We start from the raw sequence: 25249 nt of genomic DNA on the forward strand, positions 1-25249 counted from the left end.
TTATTTATTCAGAGATCAGTTGTTCCCTTCCTTCTCCACCTTTATAACGTCTTATTCATATCCTGTGTAATTCAATTTCACTAAAAAGTAGCTATAGGGGAATCCTCTATGTACTTCAACAGCACTGACAAATTTCAATATATAACCAAATGTCTTATATAATCAATATCTTACTTGAAGTTTGCCTTCTTATGCTATTATGATATAACCAACTACATTTTATAGAATACAAATCTTTTGTTGACTGCAAGTCAAAAGAAACATCACTATGCCCTGATTCTTCCCTTTTTTCTTTTTATGTTATTATTTTTAAGTGCACCTACCCTTTCCTTTTCTAGATTTATATAGAAATATATTCATGAAATTATATGACACATGTACAAAAAGAAAGTGTTCCCAAAGATTAAACTGTTTTCCCTGCTGGGCACAGTGGCTCACGCCTGTAATCCCAGCACTTGGGGAGGTTGAGGTGGGTGGATCATCTGAGGTTGGGAGTTTGAGACTAGCCCGACCAACATGGAGAAACCCATCTCTACTAAAAATACAAAATTAGCTAGTGGTGGCACATGCCTGTAATCCCAGTTACTCGGGAGGCTGAGGCAGGAGAATCGCTTGAACCCAGGAGGTGGAGGTTGCAGGGAGCCGAGATCATGCCACTGCACTCCAGCCTGGGCAACAAGAGCGAAACTGCGTCTCAAAATAACAAAAATGTTTTCCCTTAGGGAAGAAGGTAGGGAAACTGTCTTTGACAGCTGTTCTGCCTACACATAGGTGGGAGAGATGTCACTTCCTTACCATTCTTAACATTCATCTTATCATGTTACATCATTATAGCACTGGATATTTTGTTTTAAAACCTGGTAATTTGTTGCTAGTATTACTAATTCATGAAATATCCTTAGCATAATAAAATTATATCAAAAGCATAAAATAAAGCAATTAATTTTACTACCAGCACATTTGTTACATCCTGGTAAATCCTTTTCAAATCTCTTTGGAAAACTAAGCATCTGTCTGAACTGGGCACAAAAGATCTAGGCTTAATTTTCAGATATCCCTACACACACAAAAACTTGTGGTTTTATGACTTTCCATAACTTCACATAAATTATTCCACCATGTGAGCAAGTAATTTCTTATATCCTCATAAGGGTTTCTTAAGTTATCTACAGGTGTTTCAGGTAAATGATTATTTAGGGCCTCCTGGAGTGAACTATTGTAAGGAAGTTGTACTTTTGTGCAGATGTATTGGTGGGTTTTAGTATTTTTCTCACCCATACAAGTCTAAGTGATAAAATACACACTCATCATCCATGAGAACCTGAGAGATCACAAGTGCTCCTCTTACTGAGAAGGTGTGCATCTGGGAGGCTGTGTTAGAATCTCTGAGGAGCAAAAAGCATGATTGCAGTATGAAAAAAGCTAACCAGGAGACTCTGATAGTAGAAGAGTCAGCGGTAACACATTTCACAGCCTCTCTGCCACCACTCCCTCACACACACACACACGCACGGAAATTACTATATTAGATGATGTAGTCAGATACCTTTTAAAATTATAAAAATCAGAGTCCTGGAGAGGCAAGTAACTTGTCAAAGGACTTCAATTTAATGAATTTTACGTATTTTTTACCTGAATTATTTAGCCCATTATTTTTTAGGTAGAAGTAATTTATAAATCATCTCTAAGCTGGCAACATTGCCAGTTCATCTGATGAGTTTTTGAAGTTTTCCATTCTACCCATCTCTGGACACGATTTTATTTAGAATGAATGTTAAAAAGTAACTTCATAGTAGGATGAAAACTTATTTTGTGTAAACTTAATTTCTAGAGAATAAAAAATAATTAGGAAGTAATTAGATAATTATAACCATAATGCCTCTTTTTTTTTTTGAGACAGAATCTTGCTCTGTCATCCAGGCTGGAGTGCAGTGGTGTGAACATGGCCCACTGCAGCTGTGATCTCTTGTGATCTCTTAGGCTCAAGATCTCTTAGGCTCCTGCCTCAGCCTCCCAAGCAGCTGGGACCACAGGTGTGCACCACCATGCCCAGCTAATTTTTAAGTTTTTTGTAGAGATGGAGTCTCATCATGTTTTCCAGTCTGGCCTCGAATTCCTGGGTTCAAGCAATCCTCCCACCTCAGCCTCCCAAAGTGCTGGAATTATGACATGAGCTGTCATGCCCTGCCCATATACTGCTTTTTTTTTTTAACATTTACAGTAAGAAGTATATTTTTGTAAAGGACCTCTGGTTTCTTGGACTGAGGATCTTCTGACCAGATTATGGTCATTCACTCACTCTTCCTCTGGAAAGGTGGTGGCAAGAACCAGCATTGTTAGTAATGTTACTTTTACAAAAAGAATACATTGAAAAGTCGTGGTGTCTTTTGGGAATAGTCTTGTTTTAGAAGACCAAATTTATTCTGTTTGTCTGTGCTGTAAGTCTTACTTGACAAGTACCTCTTGTAGAGACTTTTGTTATTGGTGAGCGAGTGGACAGTTTTGACAAATGTGTTAGCTCCAGTAGTGGGTTCCTTTGACTTACTCTGAACCATGTTTCTGTATCTGGCTGTTATAAAAAACAAAAATGTTACTTTAGCTTTCACTTGCTTTAATTATTTTGGTATGGCCTTTCTATATATATGAGGGAATATTTGTCTTTGAAGCTCCACTGAGTTTTCAGCAGAAATAAGAGTCATTTCAGAGTTATGATAAAACATAATCTAAAATTCAGCTTTATGAAAGACATAAACCAAGGCATACAAATAAGAGGACGTTTGAGTCAAGTCAATCAGACACTTGCTGTATAGCCTTGGGTAGGTTATTCATCCTCTTTCAATCTCAGTTGTGTCAAAAGTAAAACAAAAATAATAGCACCTACCCTGTGAAGAGAATGTGATTTGATAACCTTCTGTACCTGGTGCATAGTAGGAACACAATAAACATTAGCTCTAATAATATGTAAAGGTAAATCATAAGTTCCTGGTATTGAAAATTAACTTATGTACCAGATGGAATTCTTCATTAAAATTATTTCAAACTCTTAGTCGTATATATGTCGTAAAGAGAATTATCCAGGGCCAAATCATCTGAGCATGAAAATAGCTCCTTGGAGAACTATAGCTTTCATTGGGAATCCACCAATATAATAGAGAATATCAAAATGATCAGGAACAAAACAGTTTTCTATTTGAATATCTGATTCATGGAGCTCCATAAGACCTGAATAAAAAGGGAAAACTTTCATCCTAGATACGTAAACATGTAAATGTGTGCGTGTGTGTGTGCACATACACATTCATGTGTCTTTTATCCTTTGGTATCTTTTCCTAAGAAATTATAAATAATATAGTGTCAAATGTAAAAATAATTGGTCTATGCCATCATCAGAGTACAGTTTATTAATAACTTATCACTAGAACTCTATCATATATGACATCAGCTCCACCCTGGTGGAAAATCCCTTCAGCTGCTGGTATTGAAAAGAAAGTCCAGGAAGCATCCAGGGCTGCTACTGTCTAGTTTTAGGCTTTGGTCATGTCTGTGCCATTTCTGCTAGGTATAATATTTTTATAGTATATATTCCTACATTTATTTATATAACATTTCATTCCTCTCAACAATGTTTTATAGTTGTATTTATTATTATTTTTTTCAACTTTTATTTTAGACTCAGAGGGTACATGTGCAGGTTTGTTACCTTGGTATATTGCATGATGCTTGTAATCTCATCTCCCAGGTACTGAGCATAGTAGCCAATAGTTACTTTTCCAACCCTTGTCCCACTTCCACCCTCCCCTCTCTAGTAATCTCCAGTTTTCATGTTGCCATCTTTATGTCCATGAGAACTTGATCATTAGCTCTCAGTTGTAAGTGATAAAATGCAGTATTTGGTTTTCTGTTTCTGTGTTATTTCACTTAGGATAATGGCCTCCAGCTGCATTCATGTTGTGACAAAGGACAAGATTTATTCTTTTTATGGCTGTATAGTATTTCTTGGTGTATGTGTGCCACATTTTCTTTATCCAGTCCACCACTGATGGGCACTTAGGTTGATTCCATGTCTTTGCTATTGTGTATAGTACTTCAATGACCATGCGAGTGCATGTGTCTTTTTAGAAGAATTACTTATTTTCTTTTGCCTATATACCCAGTAATGGGACTGCTAGGTCAAATGATAGCTCTGTTTTAAGTGCTTTGAGAAACCTCCAAATTACTTTCCACAGAAGTTGAGCTAATATAGATTCTCAACAATGGTCTGTAAGTGTTCCCTTTTCTCTATAGCCTTGCCAACATCTGCTGTTTTAGTTTTGTTTCTTTTTTTTTTTTTACTTTTTTAATAATAGCCATTCTGATTGGTGTGAGAGGAAATCTCATTGTGGTTTTGATTTGCATTTCTCTGATGATTAGTGATGTAGAGTATGTTTTTGGCCACTTGTATGTCTTCTTTTGAGAAGTGTCGTACATGGCTTTTGCCCATTTTTAGTGGAGTTGTTTTTCTTTCTTGTTGGTTTAAATTTCTTATAGATCCTGGATATTAGACCTTTGTTGGATGTACAGTTTTGCAAATATTTTCTCCTGTTCTTGTAGGTTGTCTGTTTTCTCTTTTGGTAGTTTCTTTTGCTGAGCAGAAACTCTTTAGTTTAATTAGGTCTCACTTGTCAATTTTTGTTGAAATTGCTTTTGAAGACTTAGTCACTAATTCTTTCTCAAGGCCAATGTCCAGAATGGTGCTTCCAAGCTTTTATTCTAGGATTCTTGTATTTCTGAGGTCGTACATTTTGAATAGGCGGTACTTTCTCTATTGCTTCTTTTTGTCAACTGTGCTGGAAATCAGATGCTTGTAGCTGTGCAGCTTTATTCCTGTGTTCTCTGTTCTGTTGGTTTATGTGTCTGTTTTTCTACAGTACCATGCTGTTTTGATTACTGTAGCCTTACTGTATAGTTTGAAGTCAGGTAATGTGATGCCTGTGGCTTTATTCTTTTGCTTAGGATTATTTAGGCTATTCAGAATCTTTTTTGGTTTCATATAAATTTTAGAGTAGTTTTTTCTAGTTCTGTGAAAAATGCCCTTGGCAGTTTGGTAGGAATAGCATTGAATCTGTAGATTTATTTGGGCACTATTGCCATTTTAACAAAGAAAAGGAAAATACAATCTTGATTTGGCTCTCAGCTTGAATGTTATTAATGTACAGAAATGCTACTGATTTCTGTAAATCGATTTTGTATTCTGAAACTTTACTGAAGTCGTTTATCAGTTCCAGGAGGCTTTTGGTGGAATCATTAGTGCCTTTTATTTCTTTCTGTTGCCTGACTGCTCTGACTAGCACTTCTAGTACTATACTGAGTAGGAGTGGTGGGAGTGAGTATCCTTGTCTTGTTCCAGTTCTCGAGGAGAATACTTCCAGTTTTTGCCCATTTAATATAAGGTTAGTTGTGGGTTTGTCATAGACTGTTACTATTTTGAGGTATGTTTCATTGATGCTTAGTTTCTTGAAGGTTTTTATCATGAAGGGAAGTTGGATTTTACTGAAAGCTTTTCTCTGTCTATTGAGACAATCACATGGTTTTGGTTTTTAATTCTGTTTATGTGGTAAATCACTTCTATTGTTTTGCATATGTTGAGTCAACTTTGCATCCCAGGAATGAAATCTACTTGATCATGGTGAATTAACTTTTTGATGTATTGTAGGAATTGGTTTGTTAGTATTTTGTTGAAGATTTTTCCATCTATGTTCATCAGGGATATTGTCCTGTAGTTTTTTTCTTCATTGTATTTTTGCCAGGTTTTGGGATCAGGGTGATGCTGGTTTTGTAGAATGAGTGAGCGAAGAGTTCCTTTTCCTCCATTTTTTGGAGTAGTTTCAGCAAAATTGGTACAATTTCTTCTATGTACTTCTGGTAGAATTGAGCGGTGAAGCCATCTGGTCTGAGGCTTGCTAGAGACTTACTATATGGCCAAGCATGTGATCAATTTTGGAGTGTGTTCTGTGTGCAAATGAGAGAAATGTATATGTGTGGTTGATGGAGAGAGTATTTTGTAGATGTCTATTAGGTACAATTGGTCAAGCATCAAGTTTAAATCCAGAATTTCTTCGTTAGTTTTCTACCTTAATGATCTGTCTAATGCTGACAGTGAGGTGTTGAAGTCTCTTATTATTATTGCATGGCTGTTTAAGCTTTTTCATAGGTCTAGCAATACTTGTTTTATGAATATACATGTTCCAATGTTGGAGATATAGATATAGATATATATATATATGATAAGTCTTATCATATATATATATCATATATATATGATAAGTCTTCCTGTTGAATTGAACCCTTTATCATTATGTAATCCCTTTCTTTGTCTTTTTTTATTATTGTCAGTTTAAAGTCTATTTTATCTGTCACAAGAATTGTGATCCCTGCTGTTTTTTGTTTTCTGTTTGCATGGTAACTCTTTCTCCAACCCTTACTTTGTGCTTAGTGGTGTTGTTCTATGTGAGATGAGTTTCCTGAAGACAGCAGGTGGATAGGTCTCTTTTTTTAAATCCAATTTGCTATTCTGTGTCCCTAAAGTGGGGAATGTAGACCATTTACATTCCACATTAATATTGATATGTGAGATTTTGATCCTATCATGATGTTGTTAGCTGGTTGCTTTGTAGTTTCTATTGTGTAGTTACTTTACAGGGTCTGTGGGCTATGTACTTAAGTGTGTTTTTTTTGGTAGTAGGTATCATTCTTTAGTTTCCATGTTTAGTTCTCTTGTATCTCTTGTAAGGCTAGTCTAGCGGTAATGAATTATCTTCATGCTTGCTTGTCTGGAAACTACTTCTTCTTTGCTTTATGAAACTTAGTTTGGTGGGATATTAATTTCTTGGTTGAAATTTCTTTTCTTGAAGAATGCTGAAAATATGCCCACAATCACTCCAGGCTTACAAAGTTTTTGCTGAGAAATCCACTGTTAGCCTGATGGGGTTCCCTCTGTGTATAATCTGACATTTTTATCTAACTGCCTTTAAGATGTTTTCTTTAACATTGAGTAAATGAGTAATAGAGTAATCAGAAGAAAAATAATTTTACTGAGAATAAAATTATCACTATATAATAGATACAACTGAGAAGTCTGTATTATCAATTATTAATATGAAAAGGTTCATAACATTCTGAGATGAGTGACAGAAAACAAAATGAAGAAAGTGATCAGTCCTTCAAATGGTGTGGTAAATGGGACTTAAAGCTACATATGTGGAGGAATTTGAACCCATTGGACTAAATTATAAAATGATCAGACAAACGGTATGATCCACTCTTTACAATGATATATGTTTTTCCATTATAACTTACAGAACTAATAGTTGAATGAAATAAAAATGTATGTAACTGGGAAAAAGAGAATGGACAGAAATTGGAAAGAAAAAATATTTAAAGCGAGCTAATCTAGAAGGACTTAGTAAAATAAGCAAAATAAATCATGTAGTGGCTGTTGAGTTTATATACTTTCAAGATTTCATTCTTCAATAGTTGAATAATTATGACAAATTCCTAATATATCTTAAATCTTGAAAATTATGGAAGACAAAAGAATGCTTAGATTTTAAAATTCAGTTTTTTGGTTTTTTTTTTTTTTTTTTGAGACAGTGTCTCACTCTGTCATCCAGGTGAAGTGGCACAATCTAGGCTCACTGCAACCTCCACCTCCCGGGTTCAAGTGATTCTCCTGCCTCAGCCTCCCAAGTGGCTGGGATTACAGGTGCCTGCCACCATACCCAGCCAATTTTTTGTATTTTTAGTAGAGACAGGGTTTCATCATGTTGGCCAGGCTGGTCTTGAACTCCTGACCTCTGGTGATCCACCCACCTCGGCCTTCCAAAGTGCTGGGATTATAGGTGTGAGCCACTGTGCCTAGCCAAAATTCAGTTTTTATTTATAATTAAGAGATGAGTTTTAGGATTTTCCCCTTTTCTTCAAGGCTCAAATAATGTTTGAAATTGTAAGAATGATGCATTTAGAATTTTCAATATTGCAATGGTAATATGAAATCAAGCAAATGTAATAAAAAAGATAACTTGGATTAACGGTAAGATAAAAAATTATCATTACTAAAAGACCATCTACTTCTTACAGAATTTAAAATATCTACTTAAACATAATTATATGTTTGGAAAAAATTTAGTTGAGCCAATAAATCTATCTATATCTATAAAATGTGGACAAGATGGATAAATCATTGATATTGAAATAGGTTCACTAATTCTCTTTTCCCATAATATGTTTATATTTCTCTGATAATAAGTTATAAGGTTTCTATGAGTATTGAAGTAGTTTAAGTCTATTGTTTTATATATTCAAAATCAGATTCTGCTCTTAAAACGTCCATTTAAAATATGTAAAGCAATAAATAACTTCAGTTGCTAAATTGGTTCAATTGCTCAGCTGCTCTGGGGAGAGGCACTATAGCTTATAAAGTTGTGGTTTCTCACTTACAAAACATCTAATCGATGTGCATATTTTACTCCTAGCTATAAAAAACCCAATATGTCCGTAATTGTAATAAATTTAAAATACTGCAAAGTATTAAAGGGAATATTAAAATTATTTTCTAACTCTTAAGTATTGGTACATTTTCTTCTAGTTTGTTCTTTGTGCATAATTCATATGATTTGCATGAGTTACCACCATTAATTTTCAAATAATCAGCAACTGGAAAAGCAACAAGGGGTAAAATATTAAATTTCTACTCTACTATTCTGTTCTACAAACGAGCCCTCTGCTTTTGGGACTTCACATCTTTCTTCACCTTATACATGTAGAGGCTTCATCACTTTATATGACTTAAAACAACTATGTGTCCGAAGAGCAGGAGCCAATACACTGGCTGCCAAAGGCCACCTTGCTATGTTAACAGGAAAATATTATCTATCTAGGATACATACATCTAAATATGTTGACATATAAATTTAATCTATATGAATAGTAAGTTGGGCAAGATGCTGGTTAGTTTTAATCAAGTATTTTCTTTGAGTAAAATATTGGATTGAGTTAATGAGCTAAAATTCAACCCATCATGAGAAACTTTGGAGAAAATATTTGTCATTGTATCCTAATCATATTTATGAATTGTTTAAAGAATGGAAGGAGATGAAGGAAACCAGAAATATTAGCCAGGAGATATTTACAATAATTCAGGTGACTTTCAGGACCAAGATATTCCCATTGTTTTTGAAAAAGACATGAGAAAAATGTTGCAAAGAAAAAACTGATGGAACTTGTTTAATGCTTTTATACAAGTAATGGGTCTTAGGTGATAGATTAAGTCCCAGTTTAAACAGTGTCAAATGCCTCTAAAGACTGATGGGTATTCAGAGAGAAAATAGGTCCTTGAATTTGGTGATTCTAAATCATATGTGTCTGATGTAAAAGCAGTTTTAACTTCAGTGAAAGCTGAAGAACAAAATATTGAGAGGAAACTGGATGAAACAAGTCAGAATGTTTGTAAATAATTGAATGTGAAAAGATAAAGGTGGGTAAGTCATATTTCAAGAAAAAAGGATGGAGGGATGATTTATTTGGGCTATGGGGCACTTGATTTCTTAATTTTGCATAGATCTCACTAAATAAGTATTGTTTATCATACTTTCCTAATGGTATTCAAAGCTAATATTTTTATGAGACGATAATTATAACTTCACATCATATGAGAAGAATCGATGTTTGCCTTCTGTTTTGTTTTTGTCCTTCAAATTACCTCTATATTTTGCCAATGTAGTAGATTTTCAGTAAGGGGGGAAACTACCTTGTTTCCTAGAGCTATTTGACCATCCAGGCAGTTGCCTGCCATTTTGTTATTGGGGGTGAGTGGAAAGCAGACAATTATAATAAAAAATAAATATGCACAGCCATGATGTATGTCATTCTATATTCAACTGTAATATTTTAAAACATGATCTTCTAAAGTCAAGAGAAAATGCTAGAAAAATGAAATAGGTTTATCCTTACCCATTGTTTACCCTTACCCATTTTTAGCAATGTTCAAACAGGTTAATTCTTAAATGGAGAGTCTTAAAAATAATAAGCTGGCATTTAGATTTCTGGTTGAGTGTGAGGCTTAAATTACTCTTCGCTTTATTTCTCAATATACTCTAAATGAATCGTTATATTATTTTTCATAAAAACTTTTTAAAAATGAAATTTTCTATGTACACGTAGGTACTTATTAGTGTTAATTACAGAAAGAATAAAATTCAAATGAGACTCAAGAGTAGAGTGATTTTGAAACTGTAAGGCTAAGTATATGGCTAACATACTTGACCAAAATTTTAAAACAGCAGAATTAGCCCTCATAAGCTCTAATATTTTATTTAAAAGGTTAACATTTTCCATTTTAAGGTTTTTTCTTGTCTTCATGTACATGATATAGCTATAAGAAAAGAAGCAAAATACATCAATTCCACATTTTTATTTCGTTGAAAGGCATGTTCTCTTATTCTAGAGAAGAAAGTCAGATTTTAGCTGTTTCATACCTGATTTATTACTTAACATAGCAAAAAACAAAACAAAAAAACAAACAAACAAACAGAAAAAACAAAACAGTACATCCTGAAAGGAGCAGGTGTTTATACAGTAAGTTTTGCCTGATCCTCTATTTTTCTTTAAATTCAAAGTGAAGATTTTTATTAATTAATTATTTACTCTCTCTTATTTTTATTTTCAATATAGAAATAATTATATAGGCAAAAAACATATTGACATAATGAAGCAAGTCAAGTATTTGTTATATAAGGTTTAATATTATTGAAGGCAATGTTCTCTATGCATCCATGTAATTTTATATTTCTTATGTATAGACACATAGGTTAGAGCTAAGAACTTTATAGGGAACAAAAATGGAACCTAACAATTGCCACTGACAGTAAGAAAATACTAATGATGAAAACTCGTTTTCCAAAGCAGTTGATGTGATCATTTCCCATGAGGCAGTGGTTAATATAAACAGGCAAACAGATCAATTTTTCACCACAAATATGTCACTACATTCTAATGTTTTCATTAGCTAAAACACCAAAGTGCTGATTCACTCTGCCTTGGGATAAATGTGACCATTTTCCGCAAACATTTTCTAAAATGCTGCATAAATATAATTTTCTTTCATTTAGTATTTGGATTTGGATTTCTCTTTACATGATTTAACAAAAAACTTGTTTCTCCTGAATCTCGTCTTGTCTGTGTTTGCTTCTATCTCTAACCTGAATTCATGTAGGAAAGAACAACATATGAGACACAACTCCTATCATCTATTCCTCAAAAATAGCTGTGCTAGAATTAAAAAATACTCAGTGTTTGATCAAACATGCTCAATGATAATTTTGATCAAATGTGAAGATAACACAAGGAATGGATTTAACAGAAATAAAAATGGTCTCAAAACAAAATTCATGATATGGTTTCAAATGGGAAGGATATTTCCATGTCAGATTGGGTGGTTTCCATTCTATCATACTTGTACTAATAAGTTTTCTTTTTAAAGACTGTAGTTTAGCATATTGTATATCCTCTATTCAACATTGAAATTTCAATGGACACAACCCCAAATCAAAGAAGCAGAGAGGCCAGCAGTGTAAATGAAGAAAAAAATAGAGGATGTTATACGTTTCTTTCCAAAATATGAAATATTCCCGACCGTGTTTGTCAAATACAAGCTGAGCATTCCACAACCAGCATCATTCTGATTCTATTACTTAAACAGTAATAAAAGGAGTCATCACTTTCAACATTGTTCCCTTAATGTTAACTTAAAATTCTTCTTAGTGTGGCTATAATATAGGATCATTAGAATTCCATGATTCGAATGTATATATTATCTTTTAGAGCAGAGGAATGTCTCAACAATAGTCCAGGGCAGTAGGTGTCAGCAGACATGGGGAAGTGAAGGAGGTCATAAACCAAAGTTCAGTCCATCCAAAACGTTACAGCTTCACTTGTAGTAGGACGTTTTTGGGGAACACAACAAAAATATTCTAAAAGTCATGAAGTATAATAAATGCCCCTGAGTAACTAAGTCATTTTTTGAAAAAAGATCAGAGAGGGCACTTGTAGTAAGAGAGCACACAACTTGCTACAGAGCCATAGTAATAAAAATGTAAAACAAAGGAACAAAAAACACAGTGTGGTTCTGACGTAGGACCAGACAACTAGACTAACATAACAAGAAAGGGGTTGGAAACTTACTTGTGTACTAACAGAAGTTTGGCCTGTGATAAAGCTGTTATCAAATATCTCTGAAAAAAAGACATAACATCTTTTCAGATGGTTTTGGAAATTATGTCTTTTACATGGACAAAATTAAATTTTATGCTTATCTTCTTTCCTATACAAGGATGAAGTAGAGAGGGTTGAAAGATATAAATGAGACATAGAAAATTCTAAATATAAGGAAATTCAATGAAAAATTACATAGGAAAATATCTTTATGATATTGAAACAAGGCAAAACTTTTATCTAAATTTCAAAATTATAAGAAATATTGGCCTAATATAATATTAATAAATACATAAGGTTAATGTCAATCACTATGTAAATATTGATTGCTAATATGTAAATAATAATGTTCCTAAAGAATACTATGAAGTTTACAGATGGGCAATGAGGAGGCAGAAGGACACAAATTCATATCTCCAGACAAAAAATGACCTCAATAAGATTTTTATGAAATACTGAAGAAATATTTCAGAGAATATTTGAGAAAAAAGTTTGCTCCTACATATCATTCTTTTTCATGAAAAAGGTAATTATCAGACAGAATTACCTTAGAAATCTCATACAGGAAGAAAATTGAAATAGTATTCCACTAATTTATTAAATACCTATAATACAAAGTATGTAAATAATAATAATTAAAAGAACCAGGAAAAAATATAACTAGCCACGATAAGGAATCCTAACCTTATAATATCCATTCACATACAATTCAATTAGTTGCTTAGAACACTTTGTCATTCAAAATGAAAGAGCCAAGAGTGTATCACATGATACGAGAGACACAAAAACAAGACTATGTTTTTTTTTTTTTTCTTTTTTCCCCCAGGGAAACCGGAATATATGTTTGGTTATATATGGTTACTACTCCTTCTTTTGCTGCTTACATGTAATTAGGACCTACAAGGATTTCTGTCTTAAAGTCTAAACATGTTTTTATGGATGGTCACATTTTTAAAGGTAATACTTTTTTTGAAGTTAGCATTAAAAATATGCAGCCACACAATAAATTCTACTGCACCATTCCTCTTGCTTATATTAAGGAAACTGAGTCACAGAGGTTTGTAGATATTTGATCATGTATTAACATTTCATTTCATATAAAAATTAGTTTTATTAAACTTTTCACAGAAAAAAACAACTAAATAAAATAATCTTGAAGAAGAAAGAGAACCCAGACTCAAGTCTATAATTACGACTTGAGAAGCCATGTGAAAGTGATAATTTTCTATTTAACTATTGTATGTGGGACCTTCAAAAGAAATGAAGTAGTGTGTTAGTTTCCAGAAGTTGCCACTATGTTCTTTGTACCCCAAAAATCATATATTTTCCTTGAACATCAAAATGGTCATCTGATTCGTTATATACGGTCCATGTAAGTTCTCCAACAAATAGCTCCATTGCCTTTTTATAGTTATTTAATCAAATGTGAAGCAATGATACATTCCTGCGGGAAGAGTTATCAAGTCCCCTATTCATTAAAATTGAACTCCACTTGTACAGAAGTATCTACTTTCATCCAAGATACACCCAGCTCCTTCACTCAACTGTGAAGTTCTTCATAAAACATCTTATTCTTTTTTTTATTTTTTATTTTTTCTGAGACAGTATCTCGCTCTGTCGCCCAGGTTGGAGTGCAGTGGTACGATCTCTGCTCACTGCAAGCTCCGCCTCCCGGGTTCAGGCCATTCTCCTGCCTCAGCCTCCAGAGTAGCTGGGACTACAGGTGCCCGCCACCATGCCCGGCTAATTTTTTGTATTTTTAGTAGAGATGAGGTTTCACCATCTCTACTGGTGTTAGCCAGGATGGTCTCGATCTCCTGACCTCGTGATCCACCCGCCTTGGCCTCCCAAAGTGCTGGGATTACAGGCATGAGCCACTGCTCCCAGCCAAAACATCTTATTCTTTTCTCCATAATTTGTTAGTTTCTCCAAAAATATATTTGTTATGTTCACACCACAGTGCTTTTCCTTTGGGAATATTTTTCTAATTCTGAGTCATTCTCATATTTATCTACATATAACAGGGTTGTTACCTTGAGGAAGGCATCTTATCTTGAGGTATGCAAAAACACAAGAGATCATTTCATTTCTCAAAAATTTTATTTTGCTTGCTTTTTAATCTCCCGCCTTCTGCCTTAGCAATCACCTCTCTCCACTTCATCATTTCTATGAGCTCTGCTCATTACTTATTCCACTTCACTGAATGTTTTTGGGTCTTACCAACAATTAAATTATCCTCTGTAACAACTTCAACTTTCACCTGGTAAATCTGCCCTATAGCCAGGTCACTCCCTGTTTCTTCAGGTTCTTTTCTCTAGTGACCTTCACCTTCAATCTAGTTGAGCTACGTGTTTCATATACCTTGTTGCCACCCACAACCATTAGTCTTCTGAAATACTAACCTCAAAGTTATTATACTGTCACCACATGTGTGTAACTCAGTTACACAGGCAATGTCTAAGAGTTGACCTCCTAGGGACATCTTGGCTGTGATATTTCAGCTTTTTATTTTTGTCTCCTGCTTTTGCAACCATTTATTTTTAAATCAGCTTTGATCTCTTTGTACAAAACATTCTCTCATGAGGAAATGCTCAAATCCATGTTTCTTCTAACTTACCACCGAACTTCCTAGAAAAAAAATTAAATATTGGAGGAATCAAATTATCATCTTTTTTTTTTGTTAGCGGTACTAAAACTTCACAATGTCCAACTGGCTTTCAATAGCAAGGTCCACTCACACTTCCATTGCCCTAGTTAGGTCTCTTTATAGTTCTCTACAGAAACTTTCCTCAATACTACTGAAACCAGTATATGTATACATGCATTTATCCTTTCTTTCCCCATAGCTCTTCATTTTTGTAAAGCTAAACCTTTCCATGGTCTTCTGGAACTCATCCCTTCGTGACTTCTCAGGAATAGCAAGACATCAGTTATTGACTTTAATATTAATTCAAAATCTCTGACCATACATTTATTTTCAGGGAAAACAAGTTTTGCTAGTAACTCCAAAGATGCATCTGTATGTGTTTATTTTCCTATACAATAATTTTTAAATTTCAAAACTTGTTATCAATTGATCCACGCAGAACATTGTAATTCTGAAAAACATGAGGTCTGTAATTTGACCTATCACTTTAAAATATATTCCCATCCTCTTTTTCTAATGTTTTAAAGAGTCTCTAACTTTATGTCTAAGAAACAATGAATATATTTTAAAACTGACATCTAAAGAGGATTCTAAAAAAAACCCACTTTTTAAAAAATTGGAGGGGGGAGGAGCCAAGATGGCCGAATAGGAACAGCTCTGGTCTACAGCTCCCAGCGTGAGCGATGCAGAAGACGGGTGATTTCTGCATTTCCATCTGAGGTACCGCGTTCATCTCAGTAGGGAGTGCCAGACAGTGGGTGCAGGTCAGTGGGTGCATGCACCGTGCGCGAGCCAAAGCAGGGCGAGGCATTGCCTCACTTGGGAAGTGCAAGGGGTCAGGGAGTTCCCTTTCCTAGTCAAGGAAAGGGGTGATGGACGGCACCTGGAAAATCGTGTCACTCCCACCTGAATACTGCGCTTTTCCGACGGGCTTAAAAAACAGCGTACCGTGAGATTATATCCCGCACCTGGCTCGGGCGGTCCTACGCCCAGGGAGTCTCGCTGATTGCTAGCACAGCAGTCTGAGATCAAACTGCAAGGCGGCAGCGAGGCTGGGGGAGGGGCGCCCGCCATTGCCCAGGCTTGCTTAGGTAAACAAAGCTGCCGGGAAGCTCCAACTGTGTGGAGCCCACCACAGCTCAAGGAGGCCTGCCTGCCTCTGTAGGCTCCACCTCTGGGGGCAGGGCACAGACAAACAAAAAGACAGCAGTAACCCCTGCAGACTTAAATGTCCCTGTCTGACAGCTTTGAAGAGAGCAGTGGTTCTCCCAGCACGCAGCTGGAGATCTGAGAACGGGCAGACTGCCTCCTCAAGTGGGTCCCTGACCCCTGACCCCCGAGCAGCCTAACTGGGAGGCACCCCCCAGCAGGGGCACACTGACACCTCACACCGCCGGGTACTCCAACAGACCTGCAGCGGAGGGTCCTGTCTGTTAGAAGGAAAACTAACAAAAAGAAAGGACATCCACACCAAAAACCCATCTGTACATCACCATCATCAAAGACCAAAAGTAAAACCACAAAGATGGGGAAGAAACAGAACAGAAAAACTGGAAACTCTAAAAAGCAGAGCGCCTCTCCTCCTCCAAAGGAACACAGTTCCTCACCAGCAACGGAACAAAGCTGGAGTGAGAATGACTTTGACGAGCTGAGAGAAGAAGGCTTCAGACGATCAAATTACTCTGAGCTACGGGAGGACATACAAACCAAAGGCAAAGAAGTTGAAAACTTTGAAAAAAATTTAGAACAATGTATAACTAGAATAACCAATACAGCGAAGTGCTTAAAGGAGCTGATGGAGCTGAAAACCAAGGCTCGAGAACTACGTGAAGAATGCAGAAGCCTCAGGAGCCGATGCGATCAACTGGAAGAAAGGGTATCAGCAATGGAAGATGAAATGAATGAAATGAAGAGAGAAGGGAAGTTTGGAGAAAAAAGCATAAAAAGAAATGAGCAAAGCCTCCAAGAAATATGAGACTATGTGAAAAGACCAAATTTACGACTGATTGGTGTACCTGAAAGTGATGGGGAGAATGGAACCAAGTTGGAAAACACTCTGCAGGATATTATCCAGGAGAACTTCCCCAGTCTAGCAAGGCAGGCCAACGTTCAGATTCAGGAAATACAGAGAATGCCACAAAGATACTCCTCGAGAAGAGCAACTCCAAGACACATAATTGTCAGAGTCACCAAAGTTGAAATGAAGGAAAAAATGTTAAGGGCAGCCAGAGAGAAAGGTCGGGTTACCCTCAAAGGGAAGCCCCATCAGACTAACAGCAGATCTCTCGGCAGAAACCCTACAAGCCAGAAGAGAGTGGGGGCCAATATTCAACATTCTTAAAGAAAAGAATTTTCAACCCAGAATTTCATATCCAGCCAAACTAAGCTTCATAAGTGAAGGAGAAATAAAATACTTTACAGACAAGCAAATGCTGAGAGATTTTGTCACCACCAGGCCTGCCCTAAAAGAGGTCCTGAAGGAAGCGCTAAACATGGAAAGGAAAAACCAGTACCAGCCGCTGCAAAATCATGCCAAAATGTAAAGACCATCAAGACTAGGAAGAAACTGCATCAACTAATGAGCAAAATAACCAGTTAACATCATAATGACAGGATCAAATTCACACATAACAATATTAACTTTAAATGTAAATGGACTAAATGCTCCAATTAAACGACACAGACTGGCAAATTAGATAAAGAGTCAAGACCCATCAGTGTGCTGTATTCAGGAAACTCATCTCACAGGCAGAGACATACATAGGCTCAAAATAAAAGGATGGAGGAAGATCTACCAAGCAAATGGAAAACAAAAAAAGGCAGGGGTTGCAATCCTAGTCTCTGATAAAACAGACTTTTAACCAACAAAGATCAAAAGAGACAAAGAAGGCCATTACATAATGGTAAAGGGATCAATTCAACAAGAAGAGCTAAATATCCTAAATATATATGCACCCAATGCAGGAGCACCCAGATTCATAAAGCAAGTCCTGAGTGACCTACAAAGAGACTTAGACTCCCACACATTAATAATGGGAGACTTTAACACCCCACTGTCAACATTAGACAGATCAACCAGACAGAAAGTCAACAAGGATACCCAGGAATTGAACTCAGCTCTGCACCAAGCAGACCTAATAGACATCTACAGAACTCTCCACTCCAAATCAACAGAATATACATTTTTTTCAGCACCACACCACACCTATTCCAAAATTGACCACATACTTGGAAGTAAAGCTCTCCTCAGCAAATGTAAAAGATCAGAAATGATAACAAACTATCTCTCAGACCACAGTGCAATCAAACTAGAACTCAGGATTAAGAATCTCACTCAAAACTGCTCAACTACATGGAAACTGAACAACCTGCTCCTGAATGACTACTGGGTACATAACAAAATCAAGGCAGAAATAAAGATGTTCTTTGAAACCAATGAGAACAAAGACACAACATACCCGAATCTCTGGGACGCATTCAAAGCAGTGTGTAGAGGGAAATTGATAGCACTAAATGCCCACAAGAGAAAGCAGGAAAGATCCAAAATTTGACACCGTAACATCACAATTAAAAGAACTACAAAAGCAAGAGCAAACACATTCAAAAGCTAGCAGAAGGCAAGAAATAACTAAAATCAGAGCAGAACTGAAGGAAATAGAGACACAAAAAAACCCTTCAAAAAATTAATGAATCCAGGAGCTGGTTTTTTGAAAGCATCAACAAAATTGATAGACCGGTAGCAAGACTAATAAAGAAAAAAGAGAGAAGTATCAAATAGATGCAATAAAAAATGATAAAGGGGATATCACTACCGATCCCACAGAAATACAAACTACCATCAGAGAATACTACAAACACCTCTATGCAAATAAACTAGAAAATCTAGAAGAAATGGATAAATTCCTCGACACATACACTCTCCCAAGACTAAACCAGGAAGAAGTTGAATCTCTGAATAGACCAATAACAGGAGCTGAAATTGTGGCAATAATCAATAGCTTACCAACCAAAAAGAGTCCAGGACCAGATGGATTCACAGCCGAATTCTACCAGAGGTACAAGGAGGAACTGGTACCATTCCTTCTGAAACTATTCCAATCAATAGAAAAAGAGGGAATCCTCCCTAACTCATTTTATGAGGCCAGCATCATTCTGATACCAAAGCCGGGCAGAGACATAACCAAAAAAGAGAATTTTAGACCAATACCTTGATGAACATTGATGCAAAAATCCTCAATAAAATACTGGCAAAACGAATCCAGCAGCACATCAAAAAGCTTATCCACCATGATCAAGTGGCCTTCATCCCTGGGATGCAAGGCTGGTTCAATATACGCAAATCAATAAATGTAATCCAGCATATAAACAGAACCAAAGACAAAAACCACATGATTATCTCAATAGATGCAGAAAAGGCCTTTGACAAAATTCAACAACCCTTCATGCTAAAAACTCTCAATAAATTAGGTATTGATGGGACGTATTTCAAAATAATAAGAGTTATCTATGACAAACCCACAGCCAATATCATACTGAATGGGCAAAAACTAGAAGCATTCCCTTTGAAAACTGGCACAAGACAGGGATGCCCTCTCTCACCACTCCTATTCAACATAGTGTTGGAATTTCTGGCCAGGGCAATTAGGCAGGAGAAGGAAATAAAGGGTATTCAATTAGGAAAAGAGGAAGTCAAATTGTCCCTGTTTGCAGACGACATGATTGTATATCTAGAAAACCCCATTGTCTCAGCCCAAAATCTCCTTAAGCTGATAAGCAACTTCAGCAAAGTCTCAGGATACAAAATCAATGTACAAAAATCACAAGCATTCTTATACACCAACAACAGACAAACAGAGAGCCAAATCATGAGTGAACTCCCATTCACAATTGCTTCAAAGAGAATAAAATACCTAGGAATCCAACTTACAAGGGATGTGAAGGACCTCTTCAAGGAGAACTACAAACCACTGCTCAATGAAATAAAAGAGGATACAAACAAATGGAAGAACATTCCATGCTCATGGGTAGGAAGAATCAATATCGTGAAAATGGCCATACTGCCCAAGGTAATTTAGAGATTCAATGCCATCCCCATCAAGCTACCAATGCCTTTCTTCACAGAATTGGAACAAACTACTTTAAAGTTCATATGGAACTAAAAAAAAGCCTACATCACCAAGTCAATCCTAAGCCAAAAGAACAAAGCTGGAGGCATCACACCACCAGACTTCAAACCATACTAAGAGGCTACAGTAACCAAAACAGCATGGTACTGGTACCAAAACAGAGATATAGATCAATGGAACAGAACAGAGCCCTCAGAAATAATGCCGCATATCTACAACTATCTGATCTTTGACAAACCTGAGAAAAACAAGCAATGGGGAAAGGATTCCCTATTTAATAAATGGTGCTGGGAAAACCGGCTAGCCATATGTAGAAAGCTGAAACTGGATCCCTTCCTTACACCTTATACAAAAATCAATTCAAGATGGATTAAAGACTTAAACGTTAGACCTAAAACCATGAAAACCCTAGAAGAAAACCTAGGCATTACCATTCAGGACATAGGCATGGGCAAGGACTTCATGTCTAAAACACCAAAAGCAATGGCAACAAAGACAAAATTGACAAATGGGATCTAATTAAACTAAAGAGCTTCTGCACAGCAAAAGAAACTACCATCAGAGTGAACAGGCAACCTACAAAATGGGAGAAAATTTTTGCAACCTACTCATCTGACAAAGGGCTAATATCCAGAATCTACAATCAACTCAAACAAATTTACAAGAAAAAAACAAACAACCCCATCAAAAAGTGGGTGAAGGACATGAACAGACACTTCTCAAAAGAAGACATTTATGCAGCCAAAAAACACATGAAAAAATGCTCATTATCACTGGCCATCAGAGAAATGCAAATCAAAACCACAGTGAGATACCACCTCACACCAGTTAGAATGGCAATCATTAAAAAGTCAGGAAACAACAGGTGCTGGAGAGGATGTGGAGAAATAGGAACACTTTTACACTGTTGGTGGGACTGTAAACTAGTTCAACCATTGTGGAAGTCAGTGTGGTGATTCCTCAGGGATCTAGAACTAGAAATACCATTTGACTCAGCCATCCCATTACTGGGTATATACCCAAAGGACTATAAATCATGCTGCTATAAAGACACATGCACACGTATGTTTATTGCAGCATTATTCACAGTAGCAAAGACTTGGAACCAACCCAAATGTCCAACAATGATAGACTGGATTAAGAAAATGTGGCACATATACACCGTAGAATACTATGCAGCCATAAAAATGATGAGTTCATGTCCTTTGTAGGGACATGGATGAAATTGGAAATTATCATTCTCAGTAAACTATCGCAAGAACAAAACACCAAACACCGCATATTCTCACTCATAGGTGGGAATTGAACAATGAGATCACGTGGACACAGGAAGGGGAACATCACACTCTGGAGACTGTTGTGGGGAGGGGGGACGGGGGAGGGATAGCATTGGGAGATATACCTAATGCTAGATGACGAGTTAGTGGGTGCAGCGCACCAGCATGGCACATGTATACATATGTAACTAACCTACACAATGTGCACATGTAACCTAAAACTTAAAGTATAATAATAATAAAAAAAAGAAAAAGAAACAGGTGAAATTAACTTTGATAATGTATTTTATATAACTAGCTATATCCAAAATATTATTTCAATATATCCTCAATATAATTATTAAAAAAAATTGGAACTAATGCTGCAATGCCCTATAGAATCTATTTTTTACCTTTAGTTCATTGCATCAGAATGTTTTTCCAAGGCCCAAGGCCTATTCTATTACTTTTTGAAGCAGCCTTTAAATGGTATTGTGAGCAGCCTGTGGATATGGAGCGACTTTAGCACATTTGAAAATAAACAGAAAAGATCTCTGTTTTCTTGAAGAGCTTGCCAACTGAAATTTGTTATACTATCACTTTTTGTGGGTCACCTGCCTAAGTTTTCCTTCATAATAATTTGTTTCCTCTCTACTTCCTCATTTATTGTGGAGAAATGCCCATTTCTAATGAAGGTTCAGGTCATTTTGGTTCATTCTTGAGGAGGACAACAATGAGCAAAGCTTTTGAAATCAATCTTTGGCAATATGATACAGTGCCAACACAGAAACCTAGCCCTCAGTCTGGCTTATCTCTCCAGATGTTGAAAATTTCTACTTAAGTTTAAATGAAATATTTTGTGAGAAAAGGAGAATGGCTCATCCATTGATGAAGCAAATATGAAGTTTTTCTCTCCAAATCTGAATAAAATGTGAAAATGCACTGAAAACTGAACCTAAAGCATTTAGTAACTTAAAAGGTTTTAGTGGATTACGGCTTGATTTATGAATAACTAGAACGAAGAAGTAATGAATTAAATTAGAACAAAGAGGCACAGCTTTGCAGTTAAATTTAAAAGTGACTCAATTATTTTTAAAATAAAAACTAAGTTCCCATTTGTTCCTTTGGGTGGGGCAAGCAAGGAGACACAGTGGGTAGGAGGGACGAGCAGGGCAGCCAGGTCATGCTTTCAGTTGTTGCCTTTGTTCTTTGAGTGCTTTGAACTCTGAGGATTTACAATGTGCATTTTCCATGCAGGAACCTCCAGGAGAGAATGAACATGTGCTAGAAGGCTGAGATAGATGAGGATCTTCTTTCCTTCCCAACAAAAAGAGATATATAACCCACACATAACAGCATTAAAATATTAGATAGTAAAAACCCAGGCTGTGACTTTTACAAAGGATGTTTGATAATAGAATGCAGGAATAAATCATAAAGTGAGGCTTTCTTCTGTAATGGAGGCTCTTTGACATTCTAATTATCCCAGAAGTAATTTCTTCATGTTATATATAGTTGATCTGTTCTCTTGCAGCAGAAACTAGGACATTCCCAGAAACTCGGGCAACTGTATAGGTATTTTGGCAGAACACACATATATTACCTATGGCCGCAAAGTGTGATGATATATTACATAACTACTTGGAATTGAAACAGTTTATGCATTTGTACTTTAGTGAATGAAATAATTCATCTACTCCACAAATATTTATAGAGACTTTGTGTGCTTGAACCAAGAATTCTGTCTATTTTTTTAGGAGCTCTGATGAAAGTGAATTGTCTGTCATGGAATGGTTTACAATGTGGAGTAGATCGGTAAACGAGACATTGAAACTGATAATGATGGCATATATAGGTTATCTAAAAATAGAATTGAAAGATCCTATCACTTGGACAAAAGCTAAAAATATTCTCATTATATTAATTAGGAATGTTAATATAATTATATCACAACCATTCTACTCTCTCCTTCTATGAGTATGACTTTTTTATATTTCACATATAAGTGAGATTATGCAGTTTCTATTTTTCTGTGCCTGGCTTATTTCAACTAGCATAGTGTACTCCAGGTTTATCCATGTTGTCATAAATGGCATAATTTCCTTCTTTTTGAAGGCCAAAGAGTATTTCTTCTTTTCAGCACATAGAACATAACTCAAGGATAGACCATATGTTGGACCATTAAACAAGTTTCAAAAATTTATAAATATTAAAGTCATACCAAGTATTTGTTTTACCACAATGGAATAAAAACTAGGAATCAATAACAAGAGGAAACTCAGAAACTATACAAACACATGGAAATTAAGCCATATGCTCTTGAACATCCACTGTATCATGAAGAAATTAAGAAGGAAATTTTAAAAATTCCCGAAACAAATGAAGTAGAAACACAACCTGCCAAAACCTATAGGATACAGTGAAAGCAGTACTAAGAGGGAAGTTTATAGCAATAAATAATCTATATCAAAAAGTTGAAAGACTTCAAATAAATAGCATAGTGATGCACTGGTAAGTAGGAGTTGAACAATGAGAACATATGGGCACAGGGAGGGGAACATCACACACTGGGGTCTGTTGAGGGGTGAGGGGCAAGAGGAGGGATAGCATTAGGAGAAATACCTAATGTAGATGATGGGTTGATGGGTGCAGAAAACCACCATGGCACATGTATACCCATGTAACAAACCTGCACATTCTGCACATGTATCCCAGAACTTAAAGTATACATAAAAAAAGAAATAGAAAGCCAAGAGAAAACTAAACCAAAAATTAATTAAAAATGAAATCATAAAGATCAGAGCAGAAATAAAGTCCAAAGTAAGACTAAATTAATAATACAAAAGATCAAAAAAAGGAAAGTTGGTTTTATGAAACTATAAACAAAATCAACAAACCTTTAGTCAGACTAACTTAAAAAAAAGAGAGACCTCCAAATCAATCCAAAATAGAAAATGAGACACTACAACTGATAATACAGAAATTTAAAGGATTATTAGAGACTGTCATGAACAACTGTATACCAACAAAAGACAAAACCTAAAGAAATGGATACATTCATAGACACATAGAACCTATCTAAGATTAAACCATGAAGAAATCCAAAACCTGAGTAGACCAATAATAGACAATGAGCTAGAAGTAGTAATAAAAAGGTTTTTTTTTTTTAATCAAAGAAAAGCCCAGAACCTGATGCCTTCACTTTTGAGTTCCACCACTTAAAAAATAACTAATACCAGTTCTACTTTTACTATTCCAAAAAATCAAGGGGGAAGGAATGCTTTCAAATTCATTATATGAGGTCAGTATTACTCTGATACAAAAACCAGAAAAAGACAACATAAAAAGAAAACAGCAGAGCAATATCTCTGATGAACGTAAATGAAAAAACCAACAATAAAATAATAGCAATCAGAATTCCACATCACATTAAAATATAATTTAATGTAATCAAGTAGGGATTCAAGGATGGTTCAACATAGGCAAAACAATAAATGTGGTACATCATAGCAACAGAATGAAGGACAAAACCATATAATAATTTCAATAAATGATGAAAAAGCATTTGACAACATGAAACACCTCTTCATAATAAAAACTTTCAACAAACTGAGTACAGAAGGAACATACTTCAACATGATAAAACTCATATAAGACAAACCTATAGCTAGCACTATACTGAGTGGCAAAAACCTGAAAGCATTTCTTCTAATATCTGGAACAAGACAAGGATGCTCACATTCACCACTTTTATTCACCATACTATTGGGAGTCCTAACCAGAGCAAGCAGACTAGAGAAAGAAATAAATAACATCCAAATTGGAAAGGAAAAAGTGAAATTATCCTTGTTTGCAGTTATGTCTACATTAAAGTAATACGGTTGCCAGAGGCCTATGCATCTATTTTTGTATCAAGTAAATATGTTTCCAGACTCATAGAGACTTGCAGAAAAGAGATTAAATTTACCATAGGC

General features: G+C 35.7%; 1 long non-coding RNA gene across 3 annotated transcripts in view; it reads left to right on the forward strand.

The window, feature by feature from the left end:
- Window positions 1-25249, forward strand: part of LOC117980099 (uncharacterized) — a 180044-nt gene that overhangs the window by 90066 nt on the left and 64729 nt on the right. The gene's annotated exons all lie outside the window — the stretch shown is intronic.

The sequence above is a fragment of the Pan paniscus genome, chromosome 3 (genome assembly GCF_029289425.2).
Source record: "Pan paniscus chromosome 3, NHGRI_mPanPan1-v2.0_pri, whole genome shotgun sequence".
Classification (NCBI taxonomy): Eukaryota; Metazoa; Chordata; class Mammalia; order Primates; family Hominidae; genus Pan; species Pan paniscus.